The sequence below is a fragment of the Seriola lalandi genome, unplaced genomic scaffold (assembly GCF_002814215.2).
Source record: "Seriola lalandi dorsalis isolate HSWRI2012SDOR001 ecotype SW California unplaced genomic scaffold, Sedor1 jcf7180002054953, whole genome shotgun sequence".
Classification (NCBI taxonomy): Eukaryota; Metazoa; Chordata; class Actinopteri; order Carangiformes; family Carangidae; genus Seriola; species Seriola lalandi.
The window spans coordinates 1,239,718-1,253,960 of NW_019525504.1; the positions used below are offsets into that span (position 1 = coordinate 1,239,718).

The following is a 14,243-nucleotide window of genomic DNA, read 5'->3' on the forward strand; positions in this document are numbered from 1 at the left end:
TATATATATATAATGTTTACTGTATGTTCTCTACAAACCTGCACATTTTGATCTATTGACCCAGCCTGTTTGCTGCAGCTGTAGGTCAATGGCTGCAATAATGCATCATCAAACCTGGATCACCTGATCTCACTGGGAGACATTACACACACATACAATCTGACCACCAACTCCTAGCTGCTAAACTCAATGTTCCACTATGCAGCTCATTGCTAACTCTGCTGTTTGCTGCAGAGCAGGTAGGGTGCAGTGGGGCTTTTTCACTCAAAGCTCTGCGGAGTTGTGTGATAATTCTACTCATCACTGTCATGTGATCAATTTTTAATATAAAAATATTGACTGAACTGAATGCCAGTTTTGGTCTGCCACGATTCAGACATTAAAACAATTATTCTAAGGAAATCTTATACAATAAAAAATGTCCCATGCTGACCTGAATGTCCTACGGATGTAAGTTAATATTTCTTTCGCCTTAAAGTTACACTTTAGCTAACATATGATCTAATATTGCCAAACACTGGTGCAGTCATGAGCAGTGAGACAATGGAGGATTAGTTGTTGTAGAGATACGTTGTGACATCAATACACAGTTTATTGTTTCATTTGTTGAGGTGGTTCAGTTAGACTTTTGCCTTTAACATTAGTTTTTTAATAATAGACACTCTCTTAGTTTTCACTCAGGAATGCAGGAGTTTTACCTGGTTGGGTAATTGAACAGAACAAAATACATGTGTGACCAACTACTCTGCGCTGCGTTTTAGGTTCCCTTTCGCCCTGGAGAAATATTAGACCCCCCTGATTGTCATTGTATAATTCGCACTCTGCAATCAGCCTAACATTAAACCCAAACCACTAAGCCTTGACTCTACAACCTCACTGTAACCTAAGCACCAGTCTTCACTCCTTACCCACTAAAAATCCAGGAGTTTTGCTAAAGACAAAGCAACTCATTCTGACTACAGAGGTTTCTCTTACTGATGTTGAGAGGACATTTAGTCCAGACACTTGCTGTCCACTGATCCATTGATAACAGAGAACAAGTGAGTGTGTCAGCCCTGCGAGAGAGGAGAGACTCCTATTGTTTACTTCAGTGCTTAAGTGCTTTTACATGTTGTGATGTACAATTTCACACTTCATGGGTTTTTCAGCTTTACTGTGGAGCCTGCACACAATCTGAGACGTCGAGATCGAGGTTCAGATCTCTGTTTAAAATCTCCTCTGACACGAGTTTGTTCAGTCATTAAGAGATAATACACAAATGCAAATTCTAGCTATTGGACGCAGCTAGCCCGAGTCCTACAAAAATCACAGTGACCCCAACTGAGTCACATGGACCTTGTACTGATTCTGTTATATGTGATTCATATTAAACTACAATAGTGCAGAGTGACAAGTATGCTCACGCCCGTTCATGAGAAAACAAGTCTGCAGGAGTAAAAAAACTGGACTGTATCCTTATCACAATGTCATAACAGGTGAATAGACCTGAGACCTGTACACAGACCGTCACTAAGAATATTGAATCATCTGCCTTTGGAGTGGGTTGCTTTTCCATCTGCTTTGGGCGACACTGACCTACACCGAGATTAGATTTTCATCCAACAGCACCCAAGTCACCATCGGTTTCCATGGATCCATAAGAAGACTGGATGTTACAATATCACTCCCCTGTGGGCGTCTGTCTCTCAGCTGTCAGTATTTGATTTATGTATCTGCTGCTATGTTTGATTTATGAAACACTCAGAAATAGGAGACAGACAGAAACAGAGAAAAACACAGAGGCACAAAGAAACAAGGCGAGTGTTCAGCTTCACTAAAAGATGGTTAGAGCTGGAGAAAAAGAAGTAAAAGGCCTCGGCATCAAATAAACTATTAACGACTGAGTAAACTTAGCAATGTGACCTCAGGGTGTTTTCATTTGGTCCGGACTGAAGGAAAGACATTGTTGCTGTTTACTTCTTGTGCAGTTTGTTTCCAGACAAACCAAGAGCTGTCAGCCTGAAGCCATATGGACTGACAGGTAACTCGGGTAATTAAGACTACAACTCACTCTCATTTTACATTGATGAAAAGTATTAATATTGCAGGGGCAGATATTTACTGTGGCACCATGTTCCACTCACTTTATAATGAGGAAGTGCTTAAACGCACAGACACAAGCGCACGTGACTGGGCTAAGCCCCCGCTCTCCTCAAACCCTAGAAACGCCCCTGGGTGTTGGTGGACTACAATGTCAGCGCAACATTTCTATCACTATATAAACATCATCGTTTTAGCCAAACCACATGGTTGGTAATATTGATTATATTTCATTAAGATATTAAATCTTAAACAGAGTTACAACAAGTGTGTGCTGCTTAAATTACAGGATATGGACTTGATATCAATATAATGAGTTTCTTTACAGTTACTGGTTTAGGCACAAGGTCCATGTGTAACGGCAGCATCCCTGTCTGGGTTCTTGTTTTCTCCCCATGTTTCCTGTTTATCTTTATGGTAGGCAGATAGCATTAGCACAGTGTCTATTCAGATTATGCATATATCACCATATATTGTATGCTGAGTAACTGAAGTAAAACCTTCAGTTCAGGATTGATTAATGCTTCACTATCAGCATATCTTGATCCTTTACGACCAAAACATCATTTCTCAAATCAATTTCCCCCAAAACATTCTGCTTTCCCATTAACCTTCTAAAATCACCGTCGTATGTTAAAGAGCTCACAGTTCCCTGTTATCCTAACACAACACTCTGCTCTCTAAATACAGGTCTGCTTGTGGTTTCTTAGAGTTTCTAAGACCAGAACGGGAGGTAGAGCCTTCAGCTATCAGGCTCCTCTCCTGTGGAACCAGCTCCCAGTCTGGGTCCAGGAGGCAGACTCCCTCTCTACAGTTAAGATCAGGATTCAAGCTGTGCTCTCTGATAAAGCTTATGGTTAGAGCTGGTTCAGGTGACCCGACCCTCTGCTGCAGGTTTCTTCCTGTTAAAAAGGGAGTTTTCCTCCCCACTGTTGCCAAGTGCTGCTCATTGTGGGAACTGTTGGGTTTCTCTCTATAATATTGTAAGATGGTGACATTATTCTGTCAAGTGCCCTGACCATGTTATGATTTGGCACTATACAAATAAAATTGAATTGGATTAAAATTAACATTATCTCAACCCATGTCAGATTCAAACAGCTGATTAGTAATTACTTCATCACAGAGTATCATATCTGGACCACACAGTCTCGATCATCTGATTTCCCTCCCTTTATGATCATGAACAGTCAATATAGTAATCTGATTCCTTCTTTCCCAGGATTTACAGTCAATGTAAATAAACTGGTGTGATGTGTTTCTCTCCTAATAGCTCAGAGATTGGACCTCTGAGATGACATTCAGTATGATTTGATTATCATCTAGCTCCACTCACCCCTTCCACTTCGTTGTTGGCTAAGTGTGTTCACTCAGCAATGCTCACCCCTCGCAGCCAGACCTCTGCCTCCGAGGCTGGTGAAGCCATCACTCAGGAACATCAATACATTAACTCTGTTTGCATCTTAGATACAGACAAGGATGTACAAAGTCGGTCTTTGCAGTTTAGTGGCAGTTGGTTTCGGCTGTGGTCGCTGATTCAGTGATACAAGCTTCTACAAGCATCAAACTAAAGAGGGCATCAAAAATGGATGTTGGTATTATTATTAGCTTTCTTGAAATAACCATCTGTCCGCAACCACAACTGTCCACTTTGATGCTGAATTCCAGCTGATATGTTTTTAAAAAAAAAAAACAAATACAGACAGACATAATAAATACAGACATATTTTAGGACTTTCCATTTGCAAGAAGTGAAATACACTTGACTTCAGGTATCAAATGGCCATGCCATGGAGATGCACCAACAAGGTGCTCCACGCTAAATGCCAAATTTATATAATGGACTATATTTTGGATTGTATTTATATACCACATGCAGATATTTCAGAAACCACTTTAGACATCTAGGGATACGCAGTTAGTCATCACAGTCTTAAATCATAAAAGAAAATCTTGGCGTTAAAATTGGATCACAAACATCACAACAATGATACAGTCAGCTGTAATAAGAGATTTCCCTGCCAGTAATCACTATGTGGTGAACTACTTACTTCCATGAAACCCCCGTATGGCTTTTAGTCTTCATATTACCGCTAAGTGCTAATTGCTGTGGTGTTTTGCACTGCATTTCCCAAAGGTCACCTACCCTCAAAACAGCACTCTGACATATTTTCTTTTGGGTTTCTGAGTTTATGGATGGAGCTCTCTCCTTTTCTCTGATCAGCCAAGATGGCCGTCAACGCTCTTCCTAACTAGGCAGTCTTTATCTTGATAAAGTGAGAAGTAAGACGCATCACTTCTTTTATGAGAATGATATTTTTACTGTGCATTTAGTAGCAACTACTAAAGATAATCAACAAAGATAATACTAGTGTGTCTCATACTAGTGTTACTAGTGTTGCTAGTATAGGGGAATGAGTGTGTTTAGTTTGTAATGCAGATTGATGCATTAAATGTTGTATAAAAACAGTTTCATATTCAAAGTCTTGGCTAGATGAACCCACTTGGGGGCCATGCCCTCCATAGACACTACTGGGAAAATGTTTGATGGCCTGATGGAACTAAAGTCAAACTGTCTGGGAAGAACCTGCAGCGCCACGTGTGGTTTATAAAGAGAACACACCAACATGAAAACATCCCCCCCGAGGTGAAGCGATGCATCGACATCACAGAGGGGAAGTTTATAAAGGAATCCTACAGGATCATGTCAGGGTGTCTGTCCACCTGATGAAGCTCAGCAGAGCAATGACACTTAACATTAACGTACATCTACGACTGAAGGACTTCAGACTAAAATCCACCTTCTGGAGTGGTCCGGTCAGAACCCAGACCTTAGTCCAGTATAGATGTTGTGGATGGACCTGAGGAGAGACACTGCCCGAGGAGATAAGACTGGCACAATCAGTGACTGCTTTCAAATCACATCTTAAAACCCATTTCTCTTTTATATTGCTTTTATGTGAAATCATCTTTTTATCGTTCTTCTATTGCTTTCATTGTGTGTGTGTGTGTGTGTGTGTGTGTGTGTGTGTGCGTGTGTATGTGTGCATGTGCTTTTATTGCTTTTACCCAGCATCTCATCTCTCTGTCCTTTTTTTACATTGAAGTATATTGTATGTCTTCCCTCTTACCTTCACCTCATCTCTGTCCTGCGCTTGTTTAATATTGCCTTTGAGCCTCTTTCCATTCTTGCTTCTTCCTTATTATGCTTTATCATTGTTATTATTAGTCACACCAGACATCCTAAGAATCTGTCTGAGCTGAAGCGGTTCTTCTGAAGGAATGATCCAAACTTCCTCCTGAACATTGAGCAGGTCTGATCAGCAGCTACTGGAAGAGCTGGTTTGAGGTTATTGGAGCAGAATGAGGTTCAACCAGTTATTAAATCTTCCGCTTACTTTTTCCACCAGCTGGAAAAGTATTCTGGGAAAGTGTCTCCAAATTTTTGACTGGTAGTAATTTATACATCAACAACTCCTGAACAACCTGAATAACCATACAGTTTTATTTTAACCCTCTCATGCGACCCATATTTCAGGAGTTGTCATGGTGTCAACATGTGGACTGTACCGACAACAGCCTACCTACCTTTGTCGCCATGGTTACTATAATAACGATCAATAACGATCATGGCTTGGTTAGGTTTAGGAAAAGATTGTGATTTCGGTTAAAATAAGTACTTCCTTAACATTACATGGTTTTAGTTGTCATGGTTACAAAATAAACTGCTACTTAATATATACTGCTAATTTCACATGGGAATGGAACAGTGCTCTCCTGCATCGTATTCATCCATCCACCACAACCTCCTCCTGACGTGGACTTTGTCTCTCTTCATACTACATCACCGCATTTTTCCCTTTGCTCCTGTCATAATTACTACGACCACTAGATGTCGCCTAGCAACAAAACGTAACTATGGGACATAATAACCTGCTGCACAGACGACCTGTGGGCTCATTTTTTACAGGAGGACAGTCTCATACATACAGAGACGCTGTAACGGGGCAGACAACCCAGGCAATTGCATAGGGCCCTGAGCTGAAGGGGGCCCCCAAGGGACGGCTGACGTCAATGACAAAATAATGGAACTGCTTTAGACGCTGCAACGACAACGCATCGGAAATGCCCCGTACAGGGCCCTTTCCGAGTTGTCAATGGCTAGTTGCTAGTAGGGGGCACCGACAGGCGGCTGATATCGCTCCATATCAGCGACACAACTTGAAACCCCTGTAGACACTGCAATGACACGTCGGAAATCTCCCTAATGTGGTCCCCTTACTGGCCGGCATCGACGTGCGGTCCCAGTCAAACACACACATGAAAAAATGAAGCGAACATATCTCTCTGGGCACACGAAAAGAAAAAAGAGAACAAGAAGAGGATGAAAAGAAAAACGTGACAGTGGTAAGTAGGAATGTGTAAGCTATGTGTGTTACATTATAAAAAAGTAGTGCTGCCAGCCACTGCCAACTCCCAGTCATCCACCAAGCACCTAATAAGTTTACTGACATTAAAGTCCGTGTAAAGTGAATTCAGCCATTTTCTTCTAAACACATTCATAGCCACACAATAAGTTAGTCCTTTACTGCCAATGCTAATTATATTTTCTCTCAGAATAAAGCATTTGTTGTCAAATGTTAAAACTGATACCAGCATCAATTCTGCTGTCAGTTTAGTCTGTCTAAACTGGTGCTAATTTGTATGTGGAATTATGTTTTTTAAATGTGAGCTGCTGGACAACTGAATTTCCCTTCCGGGATAAATAAAGTACATCCTATCCTATCCTATCCTATCCTATATATCCATACATTTTCTGCTATATCCTAAATGTTACATTAAATAAAGTGTTAACATGAAGGATTAAAGTTGTTACTGCAAATGGATGTTCATTATTTATTCCATACAGATCTCAACTGTTGTGTTTGTGTAGCATGCACAGTTTTTTACTTTACTTTACACAAGCCAACCAAATACATTGTGCTCTTTTCTTTTTTCTTCCTCAAGGTGCTTTGTTGAAGTTTTTCGGCCCACAACAACAACAAGAACAGCAGCAGCAGCAAAGTCGGAACTTATTTAGTTTCCTTTTTAAAGTTAAGATTACAGTGACTTGCTCTCCCATTTAAAATATATCATGGGATCTATCTGATTTAATATGACTACACAAATATTTTTCTTAAACACTTGTTTCTTATACTATTTTCGTTCTGGCAATATCAACCTCAGATCATGATGGGGACCTTGAGGAAGATGGGCAGGACATGATGGCAACTTCATGCAGCAGCAGCATGGCAGCACCTTTACAATTTGAGGCCACACCACATCTTTCCATCACCACCTCTTCACCGCCCCGTGGCACCACATCACCAGACGGTACTCAAATAATATCAAATCAAATAATATCAGATGATCCTGCGCTGTGGCCAAAAGCCATCGACGACAATGCTCGGTGTCAAATTGTGAGAAAAGGACCACTCCAAATAACAGACATGGACTTCCCCCAAAATTCAGAAAACCCACCTCGGAGATTTACCAAAGAAAATTACAAAATGACTATGAGAAATGGTGAGAAGATCCAACGTTCCAACGTGTGCATGGAAGAACCTAGCTCATCACCTCAAAGAACATGAATATCCAAAAATGCATTGTGAGAATATGAGAAGCTGGCATGACCTGCAGAAGAGATTGCAGACTAGGACAACCATAGACCAAACCCATCAGAATTTGTTGCAGATTGAGATTGAGCATTGGAAAGGTGTCATCAGAAGAGTGATTTCTATCATCTGCCATCTGGCTGAGCGCAATCAAGCTTTGAGAGGGCCTTCGAATATGCTCTATGACCAGCACAATGGGAATTTCCTCTCCTTAGTGGAACTGATGGCGCAGTACGATCCAGTGCTGAGTGAGCACATTAGAAGAATTCAAAACAAAGAAACAAAGGTACACTATTTGAGTGGGGTCACTCAAAATGAAATAATAACCCTTGTTGGAGACAAAACTCTTCAAGAGATAGTGAGAACAGTGACCAAAGCAAAGTACTTCTCTGTCATCATGGACTGCACACCTGACATCAGTCACAAAGAACAACTTTCCATTGTTCTGAGGATTGTGAATTGTGAACCATCAGTTGGCGTCTCTATTGCTGAGCATTTCATTGGATTCATTGACATTGAGGACACAACTGGTAGGGGTCTGACTGAAACTCTGCTGGAACATCTGCAGAAACATAACCTAAACATTTCTGACTGTCGTGGCCAGTCATATGACAATGGAAGCAACATGATGGGACAAAAACAAGGTGTTCAGGCAAGAATCTTGCAGAATAACAGCAAGGCATTGTGTGTCCCCTTCAGCAGTCACACTCTCAATCTTGTGGCAGATGCTGCAAAGTTATCAGTCCTGTCCATCTCGTTTTTTGGTGTGCTGCAAGGACTCTACAATCTCTCGGTTCACCTGTACAACGCTGGGCAAATCTGAAGGAGCATGTAAAGCAGTTGTCTCTTAAACCTTTGTCCACAACAAGCCGGGAGGCTCGTATTGAAAGTGTGAAGGCTGTGAGATACCAACTGCCACAGATTCTCCAAGCACCGTCGGCTCTCCACACATTTGCAGTGGAGAAGAGGGATTCGGAAACAATGTCCACTGCTAATGCTTCGCATGATGAGCTGAAGTCCTGGCGTTTTCTGTTGTGCACCATGATCTGGTACAATGTCTTGTACCAGGTTAACCTTGTGAGCAAGCTGCTGCAAAGTCCAGATGTTTCTCTGGAAACTCTTAGAACAGAAACACAGGGAGTGAGGCAGTGCCTGGAAAACTTCAGGGACAGTGGGCTTGCTTCATGTCAATCTGATGCAGTAGAAATTGCAGAAGAACTGGAAATTGAAATGGAGCTTCCAGAGAAAAGACAGAGAAAAGCAGCAAAATGCTTTCAGCATGAGGGAGCAGCAGAAACCCAGTCCAGTCCAGAGGAGTCCTTCAAAAGGGAGTTCTTTCTCCCTTTAGTAGACACAGCCCTTAGAAGCCTGAATGACAGATTCTCAAAAATGGAAGATATCTATCTTCTCTACAGTTTCCTGTTTTCAAAGAAAAGTATGCAACAGGTGCTAAAGAGTGGCAAGCTTCGTGCAAATTGCAAGAACTTGGAGCAAACAATGCATGACATTGAGGCAGATGATTTAGAATTGGAGATCAATTCTGCTGTCTACACTTTTCCAGACCACGCCTCCACCTGCCCAAATGACATGTTAAACTACATTTACAGTGAAAACCTTCTGGATCTGTACAGTAAGGTGTCACCAAGGTGTCACCGCAAGGTTTAAGTTCTTCCTTTCCACTTCAATTCCTTGTTTGTTTGTTTTTTTGCTTGGTTGCGTTTTTATCATTCTGAAAATTTTGCACATTTCAGTTATGTTTGTTTTTCTTTTATTTATATATTGTATGTAAAGTTTGCATTCAGATAGTTATGTTATTTATTATTTATCTTATACGTTAATTGTTTAACTATTGATCCGTAGTCCTGGACTTCATTCATCATGATTCTGGGGGGCCCCGTGGTCCTTCTTGCCTAGGGCCCCCAGGGGGTCTAAAATGCCCCTGCATATATATATATACATACATAGTTAGTATAAAAATATTGATTAGTGCTCCTTTAAAGCTTCTTTTGAGGTTGAGTTCATCCATGAGTGAAGCACTGCAGGTGAAAGTCCATTCACCTCCATTGTTTGTGGTGATTGCAGAAGTATCAGCAGTGACCCACAGCCAATAACACTAACTGCACGGCTGGATCCTGAATGGGAATATACAGTAAGCTTGTTTTGTGCTTTTTGTGAAGTGATCCTTTAAGATATGGCCCAGTCATTTCACCAGTCACTAATTAGTCATTAGTTTGCCATCAAACTAATGACAGTATGTTTCTGCTCAGCCTCGTGTCAGTCAGGATGTGAGAGAGTGAGTGAAGCAGGGAGCGTTGTTGAGGTTAACCATCAGCCTGCCTCCAGGACAGGTGTCTGAGGCTGACTTCCTCCATATCACAGCAGCAGTCAGCACACTGATCAAATCAGCACACCCCTAAGATTAATACACGTGTGTGTGATGTCAATAGGGTTAGATATTCTTATTCCAGTGGCATCATCACTACAGTCCAGTGATATTAACGTGTGAATCTGCATTGTGCCTGTGTGTGAAATTTTATATTGAACTTAACTGGTTACAATCTTGTTTTTATGATTTTCTATGATTGTAAATTATCCGTGGAGCCTGGTTTGATCTGAGATTACTGCAGAGATGAACAGAGCACAACAGGTGCAGCTGAGGTACATGTGAGGCTGTGTGCCACACTTCTTTATCAGTCAGTGGTAACTCTATGAATATTACATGAAGCTCTGAGGTGCATCAAGCAGTGACAATAAGAAGTGCTGTGACTGTACTGTCTGCAGCTGCTGCAGCTTTCTCCCTGCAGCTTCACACCGTAAATTAAGTCCTGTCAGAGATGGAAAATGTTTCTTTGTCCCTGACTCCCAACACTGTTTGTCTCCCCCCCGACAGCAGCCTATTAACTGACTGGACTTGTGATGGTAAAGATAAATAATTAATAACTCTGGACTGGGGAGAGTGTTCAGGCATTCACACCCTGTCCGAACCACATTTCACTCTCACAATAAACAAATATTCGACTGGACGTTTCACCCGCCTCATAATAACTCACATTCAACAGGATGTGTCACTTCAGCTGGAAATACGAAAAAAGACTTTTAACTGATATAGACTTGGAAGTCCAAACTACTCATTCCTTCATCAGGTAGAAAATACACTCACATGCTTCACTGTTGGAAACTGAAGTTCAACCGGGCAAAATATTTACATAATTAAATGAAATAAAGACGTTTTTCTTACCGAATCTTTCCGGTGTGGAGGTCCGCATCAAACTGACCGCTGCTCTCTCTCTCTCCGTCTCTCTCTCTCTCTGTCGTTCACACACAAGCGTGGTGTCTTGCTTCCGTAACGTCACATTCAGATGTGCAGCCTATGAACAGCCTACTGTGCGTCTCTGGCTGATTTAATATCTGACCTGCAAAAGATATTGGAAAATACCATGAATGAGTGGGATAGGAAACTGTTTATTTACATTTGACCTATAGTTAATTCACACTATGCAGCATGCGGGCAGCACGTGGGATGTGGAGCAGTAGATATTTATCCTTTGGAACAACCTGACTTCACCTCCACAACAGAAGTGGTCATCATGAAGATGTTAAAATGTTTTGGGGTTTTTTTTTGGGGGGGGGGGTTTCTTTGTTTTCTCAAGATAATAGCGGAATTATTCCATTGTCTGGAGATAACAAAGCTCCGTTATTTCGAGATAACGGAACAATTATCTTCTTATCATGAGAGAACATCGTTAGTCTCAGTATAACATAATGGAGCTTTGTTATCTCACTATAACCGGATAATTATTCTGTGATCCTGAAATAACAAAGCTCAGTTATCTCAACATGACGGGATCATCCCGTTATCTCGAGATAATGAGATAACCCGTAACTTTGAACCACAGAACAACAAGTTGTAAACACAATGTTGACATGATCTTGCCTGATGAAGTTGTTAAGATGAACACGTTAGGAAACGATTGCCTTTGTACACATCGAGCACGCGCAGGGATTCATTATATTTTGTTGTAGCTGCGCCGAGCCGAACAGCTGACAGTTCTACCTTCATAGAGGCTGAACATTGTTTTCATTGTTTCAACTTTATTGTCATTTCGTGCTGCTGTTGAGTTGGACTGTTATTGTGAGATTTTTCCAGTATTTTGTCCATTTATATCAATGAGGCTAAACACCTCTCAGTATGTAAATAAAATTCCTTCGATGTTAAGACATACTTGGCCAGAGAAGTTGAACCTGGCTCTGATTGTGTGTGTGTGTGTGTGTGTGTGTGGGAGTGCCAGTGATTCAGATTTTCAAAGATCAGTTTCCTGTTGCAGTAACCTTTTCTCTGAGACGAGGTGTTTCCCTCCCCGTCAGATAGAGAAATCTTATGACTGTCTCTTATTTTTTTTTTTCCATGGTATTTTTATATTATGTGAAGAGCCTGGTTTGTGAACAGAGACCAACAGGTGCAGCTGAGGTACATGTGAGGCTGTGTGCCACACTTCTTTATCAGTCAGTGGTAACTCTATGAATATTACATGAAGCTCTGAAGTGCATCAAGCAGTGACAATAAGAAGTGCTGTGACTGTACTCAGTCTGCAGCTGCTGCAGCTTTCTCCCTGCAGCTTCACACCGTAAATGAAGTCCTGTCAGAGATGGAAAATGTTCCTTTGTCCCTGGCTAATGGTTAAGATAAATAATTAACAACTCTGGAACTGAGGAGCCTGTTCAGGCATTCAAACCCTGTCCAAACTACATTTCCCTCCTCAGTATAAGCATGTTGATATATATTTGGGGCAGCAAGATATGCCCTGTCTCCTTGTCTACATGTTACATGGTGAAATGTTCTTTATTTCATTGGATAACATTTTAAGAGGAAGTCCATCTGTGTCTCGAACTCAACAGCGATCGCCATGTTGTTTCCTTTCAATTGTCTTTTTTTTGTTGTGTGCCTTCCTTCAGCTGTCAGCCTGTGGTCACTGAGGTTTCACTGTTCCTCTGACAGTTAAGAGATAGTTCTGCCAGTTCATTATCTGATAAAATAACAAATAAGGTTCTAATCTACTTTGGCTTTTAGTTTTTCTTCAGTGTTTGAAATAGGTTTCTTTACAGTGTTATAACTTGCTTTACTGCGGTTGGTGTTTGGAAAGCAGCGTTGAGAGAAGGCGGTTAGTCTCAGCTCCACCTGACATAACCGACTCTTTTCTGGGGGCAGCTCGTGGGTTTGGAGGGCATTGGAACAGAGGGAGTCTGGGGGGCTCGTTTAAGGTGATAAAAAAATCGTGAGTGCTCTGCTTTGAATGTTAATTATCAGCGGGAATCTGTATCATTCTTGCTCAAGAGGGATTTGTCTGTGTTTTTCTTTGTATCTGCAGATTAGAATTCTGCATGTTGAGATTATCCCCTATGATGACAGAGTGGACCTCATACCCCTAACCCCCGACCTACCGTACAGTGTAATAAGCAAGTTAGGAAGTTTTCTTTTAATACCATTTAGAGCATGTTTTGCTTTTAGTGCACTCACTGCCGTGTTAGAAGTATCTGATGCTGTTATAGGGTCGCTACAGCTCATACCAGTGCTAGTCACTAAACCTCAAAGTCTGAGTCAAGTCTGAGTCAAGTCCTCATTACCTGAGTCCGAGTCATCGAGGTCAAATCTGGGTGGAGTTCCAAGACGGGCTCCAGCGCTGCTCTCCGGCAGAGTGGAGCACCTGGTGCTGAGAGGAGACAGGCTGAGTCAGATCTGTGCACACAGACAGGTGGAGACACAGTGATGTCAGAACGAAGCTCTTCACAAAAATGAAATGAAAATCTAAAACTTTCATTCCCTCTGTGACTAAAACGCAACACGTACTCGGAGAAAACAGTGTCGGCGCCGTAGAAGCAGCGAGATACGCGAGTGTGTGTCACAGCACAACAACACATGACAGCTGTAGTCAGTCTCCTCACACTCACACATCCCATACTCACCATTTTATATCAACATATTGTTGTTATTTGTTTGTTTTTTGATCCTAAAGAAACCTATAATACAATGATTACAAAAATTACTGTTCTTGTTACTTATTCATTCAATTTTGCTTCATAGATTATGTATTTTTTTCCTGATATCCTGATTATATTGTCTGTGATGCTTCCAACTGACATTCATGCCAATAAAACACTGAATTGAATTGAGCCAACACAATAAAAAAGGTTGACATTATTACGGCCAAATGACACAGTGTGGCAATTTTAAAGTTTATCTGTGTGGGACACAATTTTTACACATAAGTTTAACTTCATTAACTTTTCCTTTGAATGATGAATCAAAGTGCTTTCCCCTCCTGTCAGTGACATCAATGTCTCATCAATATTTTCACCACACACACACACAGTTTCATCCAATGTAACAATATGGTGGGGTACTCCATGATGTTGTGTGTATATATCTATACATATATGTATGTATGTATGTATATATTCAATTGCAAAATCATTGAAATCTGTCCAATGTGTAAAACTTTGTGGTAAAATATG

The 14,243-nt window shown here is 41.2% G+C and overlaps 1 protein-coding gene across 1 annotated transcript in view; it reads right to left on the bottom strand.

The window, feature by feature from the left end:
* Nucleotides 1-13,445, bottom strand: part of gpr68 (G protein-coupled receptor 68) — a 28,904-nt gene extending 15,459 nt beyond the window's left edge. Inside the window, exons 1-2 of the mRNA XM_023394736.2 lie at nt 13,356-13,445; nt 10,972-11,146 (exon numbers count right to left, since the gene is read on the bottom strand). The gene's annotated coding sequence lies outside the window, so the exon portion shown is untranslated. The remainder of the gene's footprint in view (nt 1-10,971; nt 11,147-13,355) is intronic.
* Nucleotides 13,446-14,243: the final 798 nt, after the last annotated feature.